Below are 10,681 nucleotides of genomic sequence, written 5' to 3'. Positions count from 1 at the left end.
AGAACAAGATTGTATTTTGTTTTGCCAAGAAAAGCCCTTTCTCAAACAGGGTTTTATGAATGAGCTAATGAATAAACTAGTGAATTGGAGACAACTATGTATCTGGTTAAGGAGGCAGAAGGTGTTCTCCCTTTTTATATTATTGTTCTTGCTACTGTGAGAGGTATAAAACATAAGAACTTAGAGATCCTAAGGGAGCTCTGGTAGCGTAGTGCCTAAGGCACTTGACTGCTAACCAGAAGTAACCAGAAGGCTGGCGGTTCAAACCCACCAGCCACTCCTTGGAAGGAAGATGGGGCAATCTACTTCCATAGTGATACCGCCTTGGAAACCCAGGGAGGGGTCACTATGAGTCGGGTCTGACTGGACAGCACATAACAACAACAGAGATCCTAATTAATGTTATTATTTTATTAGCAAAAGAGATGTTATATGTCAAAAAAGTATATAGTTCCAGCTGTAGTAAATTTGGACCTACTTCAGTTAGTGGATTTACTTTCTCTGTACAATCTTATTTAATATGACATTCAAAGTTATTTAAAAATGATTGTCTTAAAACTAAAGTACAAAACCAATGAGACAAATAATACGCATATTAATAGGCAATTTGTAATACAATGTTCATTCTTCTGACAGTGCATGGTATATTCAATATTCTTTGCCAATGCGGTAATTCAAATGCATTAATTCTTTGCAGTCTTCCTTATTCACTGCCCAGCTTTTACATGCATATGAGGCTATTAAATATACCAGGGTTTGGGTCAGGCACACCTTAGTCTGCTTTTTAACACTTTGAAAAGGTCTTGCAGAAGATTTGCCCTGTACCATATGTTCTCTGATTTCTTACTGCTGCTTCCGTGGACATTGACTGTGGATCCAAGTAAAATGAAATCCCCAACAGATTCAATATTTTGGCCATTTTGCATGATGCTGCTTATTGGTCCAGTTGTGAGGATTTTTATTTTATGTTAAGGTATAATCCATACTGCAGACTGTAGTCTTTGATCTTCATCAGTAGGTGCTTCAAGTTATCTTCACTTTCAGCAAGCAAGGTTATGTAACTTGCATATTGCAGGTTATTAATGAGTCTTCTTCCAATCCTGGTGCCATATAGTCCACCTTCTCAGATTATTTGCTCAGCATACAGATTGAATAAGCATGGTGGAAGAATACAACCCTGATGTACACCTTTCTTGATTTTAAACCATGCAGTATCCCCTTGTATTTGAAAGACTGCCTGTTAGTCTATGTACAAGTTCCTCATGAGCACAATTAAGTGTTCTGGATTTCCCATTCTTTGTAATGTTTTCCATAATTTACTATGATCCACACACTCAAATGGCTTTGCATGATCAAAAAACCATGAGTAAACATCTTTCTGGTATATACTTTGAGTCAAGATCCATCTGACATCAGCAGTGATATTCCCAATTCCACATCATTTTCTGAATCCAGCTTGAATTTCTCGCAGTACCCTGTCAATACACTGCTGCAACCATTTTTTAAATTATCTTCAGCAAAATTTTACTTGCCTGTCATACTGCTATTCAATACTTTCAGCACCCTGTTGGATCACCTTTCTTTGGAATGGGCACAAATATGGTTCTCTTCCAGTCTGTTGGCCAGGAAGCTGGCTTCCATATTTCTTGGCCTAACTGAGTGAGTGCCTCCAGCACTGCACCCATTTGTGAATCTCAGTGTGTTTTCTGTCAATACCTGGAGCCTTTTGAGGGGCAGGGGCAATTCCTTCAGTGAAGCTTAGATTTCATCCTTCAATATGATTGACTCTTGATCATATGCTACCTTGTTTCTAGTTTGAGGCTACTATGAATAAAGCTGTTAAGAACATTTGGGTACAGACTTCTGTGTGGGTCAAATCAAACTCATTATAGTCTGGTCTATTCCAACTTATAGTGACCCTGTAAGACAGAACAGAACTGCCCCTTAGGGTTCCCACGTTGTAATCTTTATGGAAGCAGACTGCCACATCTTTCCCATGGAGTAGCTGATGGACTCAAACCCCTGACCTTTTGGTTAGCAGGCAAGTACTTGAACTACTGTGCTGCCAGAACTCCATTTTTATGGATGTGGCTTAATTTCTTCGGGAGTGGAATTGCTGAGTCACCTAGTAAACATATATTTCGATATGTAAGAAACTGCCAAACTATTTTCCAAAATGTCACCATTTATGTTCCCACCAACAATGTATGAAAATACCAAGTTTTTGTTAACATGTGGTATTGTCAGTTTTTTATATTACAGCCGCTGTAGTGGGTTTTTCATTTTCCAAAAGACTAATATGTTGAGCAGCTTTTCATGAGCATATTTATCATTTGTATTTTGTTGTTGTTGAAGTAGCTGTTCAAACCTTTTTCCTGTTTTTTGATTGGGTGGTAGGTATGTTATAGAGTTGTAAGAGTTTGTTTTTGTTTTTAAATATATGCTGGGATACAAAGGAGGCTGGGTCGTGCAGTGGTTAAGTTCTGGGCTGCCAGTGGAAAGGTTGGTGGTTCAAAACCAGCAGCCACTCCACAGGAGAAAGATGTGGCAGTCTGTTTCAGTAAAGAGTTACAACCTTGGAAATCCTATGGGAAAATTTTACTGTCCTATAGAGTTGCTGACCGCCATTTGTCTTGTCAGTTTGTTGCACTGTGGTGGCTTGCATGTTGCCGTGAGGATGCTATGCCACCAGTATTACAAATACTTGCAGGGTCATCCATGGTGGACAGGTCTCAGTGGAGCTTCCAGACTGAGACAGAGTTGGAAGAAGGAAGGGGTCATCCACTTTTCAAAGAATTGGCCAGTGAAAACCTTACACTGTCTGATATATTACTGGAAAAGTTTATGAATAGCCCTGAAAAATTGTCTGATATAGTGCCAGAAGATGAGCCCTTTAGGCCAGAAGGCATGCAAAATATGACTCAAGGTGGAGTCAACCTTAATGATGTGGATGGAGTAAAGCTTTTGGGACCTCCATTTGCTGATGTGGCATAACTCAGTATGGGAAGAAACAGCTGCAAACATCCATTAATAATTGGAATGCAGAATGTAAGAAGTATGAAATAGGAAAATTAAAAGTTGTCAAAAATTAAATGGAATGCATAAAGATCAATGTCCTAGACACTGATGAGCTGAAATGGACTGGTTTGGGCCATTTTGAATCAGACAAACATAAGATCTACTATGCCAGGAATGACAAATTGAAGAAGAACAGCATGGCATTCGTCATCACAAAGAATGTTTCAAGATATATTCTGAAGTACAATGCTATCAGTGATAGGATAATATCCATATGCCTACAAGGAGACAAGTTAATACTATGATTATTCAAATTTATGCACCAACCATCAAAACCAAAGATGAGGAAATTGAAGATTTTTACCAACTTCTGCAGTCTGAAATTGACTAAACATTCAATCAAGATGTGTTATTACTGGTGATTGGAATGCAAAAGTTGGAAGCAAAGAAGAATCACCAGTAGTTGGAAAATATGGCCTTGGTGACAGAAATGATGCTGGAAATCACATGAGAGAATTTTGCAAGGGCAATGACTTACTCATTGCAAATTCATTTTTCAAGAACATGAATGGCAGCTATACATGTGAACTTCACCAGATGAGACACATGGGAATCAGATCGACTACATCTGTGAAAAGAGGCAATGGAGAAGCTCAATACCTTCAGCCAAAACACGGCCAGGAGCTGAGTGTGGAAGAGACCATCAATCAATCACTCATATGCAAGTTCAAGCTTATGCTGAAGAAAATTAAAACAACTCCACAAGACCCAAAATATGACCTGGATTATATTCCACCTGAGTTTAGAGACCATCAAGTATAGATTTGACTCATTAAACACCAGTAACTGAAAACTAGATGAATTGTGGGATGACATCAAGAACATCACACATGAAGAAAGCAAAAGGTCATTAAAAAGACAGAAAAGGAAGAAAAGACCAAAATAAATGTCAGAAGACACTCTGAAACTTGCTCTTGAATGGAAAGTAGCTAAAGCAAATAGAAGAAATGATAAGATAAAAGAGCTGAACAGAAAATTTCAAACAGCAGCTTGAGAACACAAAGTCAATTATTATAGTGAAATGTGCAAAGATGAGTTAGGCAACCAAAAGGGAAGAACATGCACAGCATTTCTTGAGTTGAAATATTGAAAGATTTATGGGCAAAATAATGACTGATGCAGGAAACATCAAAAAAGGATGGAAGGAATACACAGAGTCACTGTACCAAAAAAGAATTGGTCAATGTTCATCCAATTCAGGAGGTTGCATATGATCAAGAACCAATGGTTCTGAAGGAAGAAGTCAAAGCTGCACTGAAGGAATTGGGGAAAAACAAGACTCCAGGAATTGACAGAATACTCACTGAGATGTTTCAACAAACGGATGTCACGCTGGAGGCACTTACTTGTCTATACCAAGTAATTTGAAAGAAAACCAACTGACTGGAAGAAATCCATATTTGTACCCATTCCAAAGAAAGGTGATCCCACAGAATGTGGAAATTATTGAACAATATCATATCATATGCAAATAAAATCTTGTTGAAGATAATTCAAAAATTGTTGCAGTAGTGTATTGACAGAGGAGTTCCAGAAATACAAGCTGGATTCAGAAGAGGATGTGGAATGAGGGATATCATTGCTGATGTCAGATGGATCTTGAGTCAAAGCAAAGAATACCAGAAAGATGTTTATTTGTGTTTTATTGACTATGCAAAAGCATTCGATTGTGTGGCTCATAACAAATTATGGGTAACATTGAGAAGAATGGGAATTCCAGAACACCTAATTGTACTCATGAGGAACCTGTACATAGACCAGGAAGCTGTCGTTTGAACAGAACAAGGGGACACTGAATGGTTTAAAATCAGGAAGGAGGTGAGTCAGGGTTGTATTCTTTCAATACATATGCTGAGCAAATCCTTTCAATCTATATGCTGAGCAAATACTCTGAGAAGTTGGACTATGTGAAGAAGAGCATGGCATCAAGATTGGAGGAAGACTCATTAACAAGCAGAGATATGCAGACGACACAACCTTGCTTGCTGAAAGTGAAGATGACTTGAAGCACTTACTGATGAAGAGTAAAGACTACAGCCAGCAGTATGGATTACACCTCAACATAAAAAAAATGAAAATCCTCACAACTGGGCCAGTAAGCAGCATCACAATAAATGGAGAAAAGATTGAAGTTGTGAAAGATTTCATATTGCTTGGTTCCACAATTAACATCAATGGAAGCAGCAGTCAGGACATGAGACAAGGTATTGCACTGGGCAAATCTGCTGCAAAAGACCTCTTTAAAGTGCTGAAAAGCAAAGATGTCTCTTTGGAGACTAAGGTATGCCTAACCCAAGCTATGGTGTTTTCTGTCACCTCATATGCTTATGAAAGCTGGACAATGAATAAGGAAGAGGAAGAGGAGTTGGTACTTTTGAGTTGTGGTGTTGGCAAAGAATAAGGAAAGTACCATACACTGCCAGAAGAACTAACAAGTCTGTCCTGGAAGAAGTGCAGCTGGAATGCTCCTTGAAAGCAAGAACCTACTTTGGTCATGTTGTCAAAAGGGACCATTCCCTGGAGAAGGATATCGTGCTTGGTAAAGTAGGTCAGTGAAAAAAGGGAAGACCCTCAACAAGATGGATTGACACAGTGGCTGCAACAATGGGCTGAGGTTTAGCAAGCATTGTGAGGTTTTCACAGGACTGGGCATGTTTCATTCTGTTATACACAGAGTTGCTATGAGTTGGAGCCAACTCACAGAGTTGCTATGAGTTGGAGCCAACTCGACAGCACTGAACAACAGCATAGGGTTGCTGAAGAGCTCTGGTCATGTAGTGTTTCAGCATTTGGCTGCTAACCAAAACGCTGGCAGTTTGAACCCACCAGCTGTTCTGTAGAAGAAAGATGAGACAGTCCGCTTCCATATAGATTTACAGCTTTGGAAACCCTATGGACCAATTCTGCTCTGTCCTTTAGGGTTGCTATGCATCAGAATGAACTCAATGGAGTGTTTTGTTTTTGTTTTTTGATAGAGCTGTTATGAATCAGAAATGATAAAAGTAGGTGTATTTTGTAATATAAGTTTTAGTTAGTTTTTTTTTTTTTTTTTTTAACAAATATGTGTTTTGCAAGAATTTTCTTAGTGGCTTGTCTTTTTTCATTTTCTTATCAGTATCTTTTAAAGAGCAAAAGGGTTTTAATTTTGATATAGTCCAGTGGATCCATTTTTTTTTCTATTTTAGTTTATGATTTTTTGTGTCATATTTAAGAATCCTTTGCCTAAATCAAGGTCACTAAGATTTCCTTCTGATTTTCACTAGAAGTTGTCTAGTTTTAGCTCTTATATTCAGTTCTGTGATCTATTTCATATTAATTTTGAAATAAGGATAAATGTCCCACACCCCCCCCCCTTTAGCACATGGATAGCCACTTGTCCCAACACCATTAGTTGAAAAGATTATCCTTTCCCATTGGATTGCCCTGGCACATTTTTCAAAAATCAATTGATATATATGTGGGTCTAATTCCAGACTCTTATTTTGTTCATTTGATCCACTGAACAATGTACTGATATCATATACCACTATACTCATATACTAATACCACTATACTCATATACTAATACCACATTTTTAAAATCACTGTAACTTTATAGTAAGCCTTCAAATCAAATGGTGAAAATCATCCAACTTTGTTCATTAAAAAAAAAAAAAATTATTTTGGCTATTGTGGTGTAGTAAATTACATGGTATGGCTTTTCTAGCCATAGTCTTTGTAACTCCCACCAGATTACTGGATGGGATCATGCAATTTAAACTCCTAATTGTTAAAGTCATCCACCTGGGGTATTTCTATTGGAGCAGCATGAGGTAATCTTATGGGAAAGTTTGTGCTCTCTCAGGTGTGCAGAGCTCTGGTGTTGGGATTGGTTTTGCCATTCTGCCAGGCTCAAAATGAGTCCTCCTAGAGGCAGAAGAAATCTCACAGCCAGCTGAGAGAGACGTCTGGCTGAAAGAGATGCCCAGCTGAGAGAGATACCTAGCTGAGAGACAGCAGTGGAACCAAGAGGCATGGGACACAGCGGCAGGCTTACCTGGCCCACAGAAGCAGAGGCCAGGCCAAGAGGCCAAGGGCCAGAGAGGCATGTCTAAGGGCACAGCAGAAAGGAGACTATCCTGACTGAAGAACTGTATCTTGACTGCATTCCTGAACTTGAATTGTAGCCTGTTGCTTCCCTAATAAACCCCATTATCTGTGAGTTCTATGTGGCCACTGCAGCAAATTATCGAACCGAGCAAAGAGGTGGTGGGTGCCATGGGAGAGACGGTTGGTGTCAAGGTTGGGAAGAGGGCTGGAGGGTGGCGGCGTGTCTGGCCTCATAGGAACAGGCCTCGGGCTGCTGCTGGTGATTCTGTCTTCCTCTTGTGTAGTTAGAGGAGTTCAAAATGCTGCCTTCCTGCCCCTTTAACAGCTATTCTAGATTTTTTCATATAAACTTTAGCATCATTTTGTCAATTTCTATAAGAAGGCTTACTGGATATTTTTATTAGGATTATGTGGACTCTATAGACCATTTGGAGAATACTGACATTGTAAAAATATTGTCTTCTGAAATAAATCAGTCACAAGAGCACAAGTACTGTTTATTTAGGTATTTTCAATTTATCTCAGCATTTTTAAAAAAAAATAAAATCATTTTTAGTAAAAAGTCAGTGCATTCTCATTATACAAACAATGAATAAGCAGAAAGAACACTAAAGATACCTACCTATCATCTCACTTACCCAGGGCATCGAAAGATATGAACATTTTTATATATCAGTAAAGGTACAGTGCTTTTTTTGCAACATAATTTTAATGCATAGAATTCTATGAATGTAATGTTGGCAGAATTTTATTTTTAGAAGGCTAGCCTGGAACTTGCTTGTAATATTACTGCCCCTGGGTACCCTGACAGCTTTCATCTCACTGGCCCTTATGGTTTTTTTTTTTTTTAAACTTTTTATTGTGATTTGGGTGAAGGTTTACAAAGCAAATCAGTTTTCCACTCAACAATTCAAAATACACATTTGTTTCATGCCATTGATGCTATCCCCACAATGTAGCATCACTCATCCCACTTCCTCCCTGTTTCCCATTTCCATTCCTCCTTTCCTTTCCCTTCCTATCTTTTGAGATTTGTCCTTGGACAAATGCTGCTCTTTGGATGTTGAATGGTTGATGTTCCAGGCTTAAAGGGTGACCAATGGCCATAGACTTGGGGTTCCACTAGTCTCTATCTGACCAGTGAGCCTAGTTTTTTTTTTTTTATTATGATTTTGAGTTTTGTTTCACATTTTTCTCTCACTCTATCCAGGACTTTCTAATGTGATCCCTTTCAGAACAGTCAGTAGTGGTAGCCAGGCATCATCTAATTCTGGTTTCAGGCTAATGGAGGCTGAGGTTCTCATGGTCCTTTAGTCCTTTGGACTAATTGTTTCCATGTGTCTTTGATTTTCTTCACACTTTTTTGCTTTGGACAGGGAGAGACCAATAGTCGCACCTTAGATAGTAACTCACAAACTTTTTAAGACCCCAGTTGCTATTCACCAAAGCAGGATGTAGAACATTTTCTTTGTGAACCATGTTATGCCAATTGACCTTAAGGCCTCTGAGACTCCTGAGCCCCAGGTCCAGCAATTCATTCTTTCAAGGCATTTGATTATGGCTGAGATGTTCTCGTAACTTTGCTCTATATATGCTCTATTTTATTCATGGATATATTTGTAACATATGTAAATACATATGTAGAAATATCCTCTGTCAAATCTATTTTCATGTATGCAGTCCCATTCGCCTTTGCACACCTGTTCGGCCTGCGTGTCTATGTAGCCACTCTTAGATAATTATTACTGTTATTGCAGGATTGTGTATGTAATAGTATTTACCTCTGTTGCTTTTAACTCTCGTGCTCCTTCCAGTGTCTTCCTTTACCCTGATTACTTTGTGCTGACCTCTCCGTTATTGTTATACTGCCTTCCTCTTTAACCAAGTTAATGTGTGTCTACCCCTAGTTAGTGATTTACCCTCCTTGCCTGCCACCTTGGTAATAATCTTCAAAGAATGATTCTTTCTGTATAAAAACCATAACTTTTTATAATAGTGGGCCCATACATACAATATTTTTGCTTTTGTGATTGACTAATTTCACTCAGCATAATGTCCTCCTGATATATCCATTTTATGAGGTGTTTTGATATTCATCATTATTCTTTAAACATCATATTCCATTGTGTATATGAACTAGTTTATCCATTCACCCATTGATGGGCAGTTAGGTTGTTTCCTGTAAATAGTAGTATGATGGACCTTGGTGTGCATATATCTATTTATGTCACAGCTCTAATTTCTGCAAGATATATATATATACACATACATACCTATAGTGGGATTGCTGGATCATATGGTATATCTATTTCCAACATTTTAAGGCATGCTATACTATTTTCATGGTACAGTGGTTGTATCGTGTTACAAACCTATCAGCAGTGTATGAGGGTTTCATTCTCTCCACACCCTTGCCAGCATTTGTTGTTTTCTGATTTTGTAAATTTTGCTATTAGTGCTGGGATGAGATGATATCTCATTGTTGTTTTGATTTGTATCTCTAATAGCTAATTATCTTGAGCGTTTCTTCATGTGTTTGTTGGCTACCTGAGTGTTTTTTGGTGAACTGTCTGTTCATGTCCTCTGTCCATTTTTTAAGTGGATTGTCTTTCTGTTGTTTAGATGTTGAAGTTTTCTATGAATTTTAGAGATTATTCCCTTGTTGGCTATGCCACTGCCAATTTTTTTTCCCAGTCTATGGAATCTCTTGTTTCTTTTGATGCACATAAGTGTTTAATTTTTAGGAGGTCCCAGCCATCTAGTTTGTCTTCTGCTGTTTGTACACTTTCAGTTAGGTTTAATAGTATATTTATGTCCTGTATTAGGGCCACTAAGTTTGTCCTATTTTTTTGCTTGATTATCTTTATAGTTTTAGGTTACATATTTAAGTCTTTGATTCATGTTGTTTGTTTTTAATATAGTGTGAGAGTTGGATCCTATTTCATTTTTCAGCAAAAGAATATCCAGTTTTGCCAGCATCATTTGTTAAAGAGACTACATTTCCCCCCATTTAATGAGTTTCAGCCCTTTGTCAAAGATCAGCTCTCCACAGGTGGAGGATTTACTTCTGGGTTTTCAATTCTGTTCCATTTATCTACGTGTGTCATTGTACCAGTATCAGCCTGTTATGACTAGCGTAGCTGTGTAGAAGGTTTTGAGATCAGGTGTGAGGCCTCCTACTTTGTTCTTCTTTATTCATGCTTTTCTTACCTGGGGTCTCTTTCCTTTCCTTATAAAGTTGGTGATTAGTTTTCTATCTCTTTAAAGAACAATTTTGTAATCTGGATGGGGATTACATTATACTGTAGATTACTTGCATAGTATTGACATTTTCACAATGTTAAAGTCTTCCAATCCATGAACATGGTATATTTTTCCATTTATGTAGGTCTTTTTCAGTTTGTTGTAGTAGTGTTTTATAGTTTTCTTTGTGTAGATCTCTGGTATCTCTCTCAGCAATATTTTATAGTTTTCACTGTATGTCTTGTTAAATTTATCCCTTTCATTTTTTATA

This window comes from Orycteropus afer, unplaced genomic scaffold (genome assembly GCF_000298275.1).
Source record: "Orycteropus afer afer isolate SDZICR_OR568_19922 unplaced genomic scaffold, OryAfe1.0 scaffold00002, whole genome shotgun sequence".
In the NCBI taxonomy this organism is placed as follows: Eukaryota; Metazoa; Chordata; class Mammalia; order Tubulidentata; family Orycteropodidae; genus Orycteropus; species Orycteropus afer.
The sequence above is the reverse complement of the archived record's forward strand: the minus strand, read 5'-3'. Positions refer to the sequence as shown.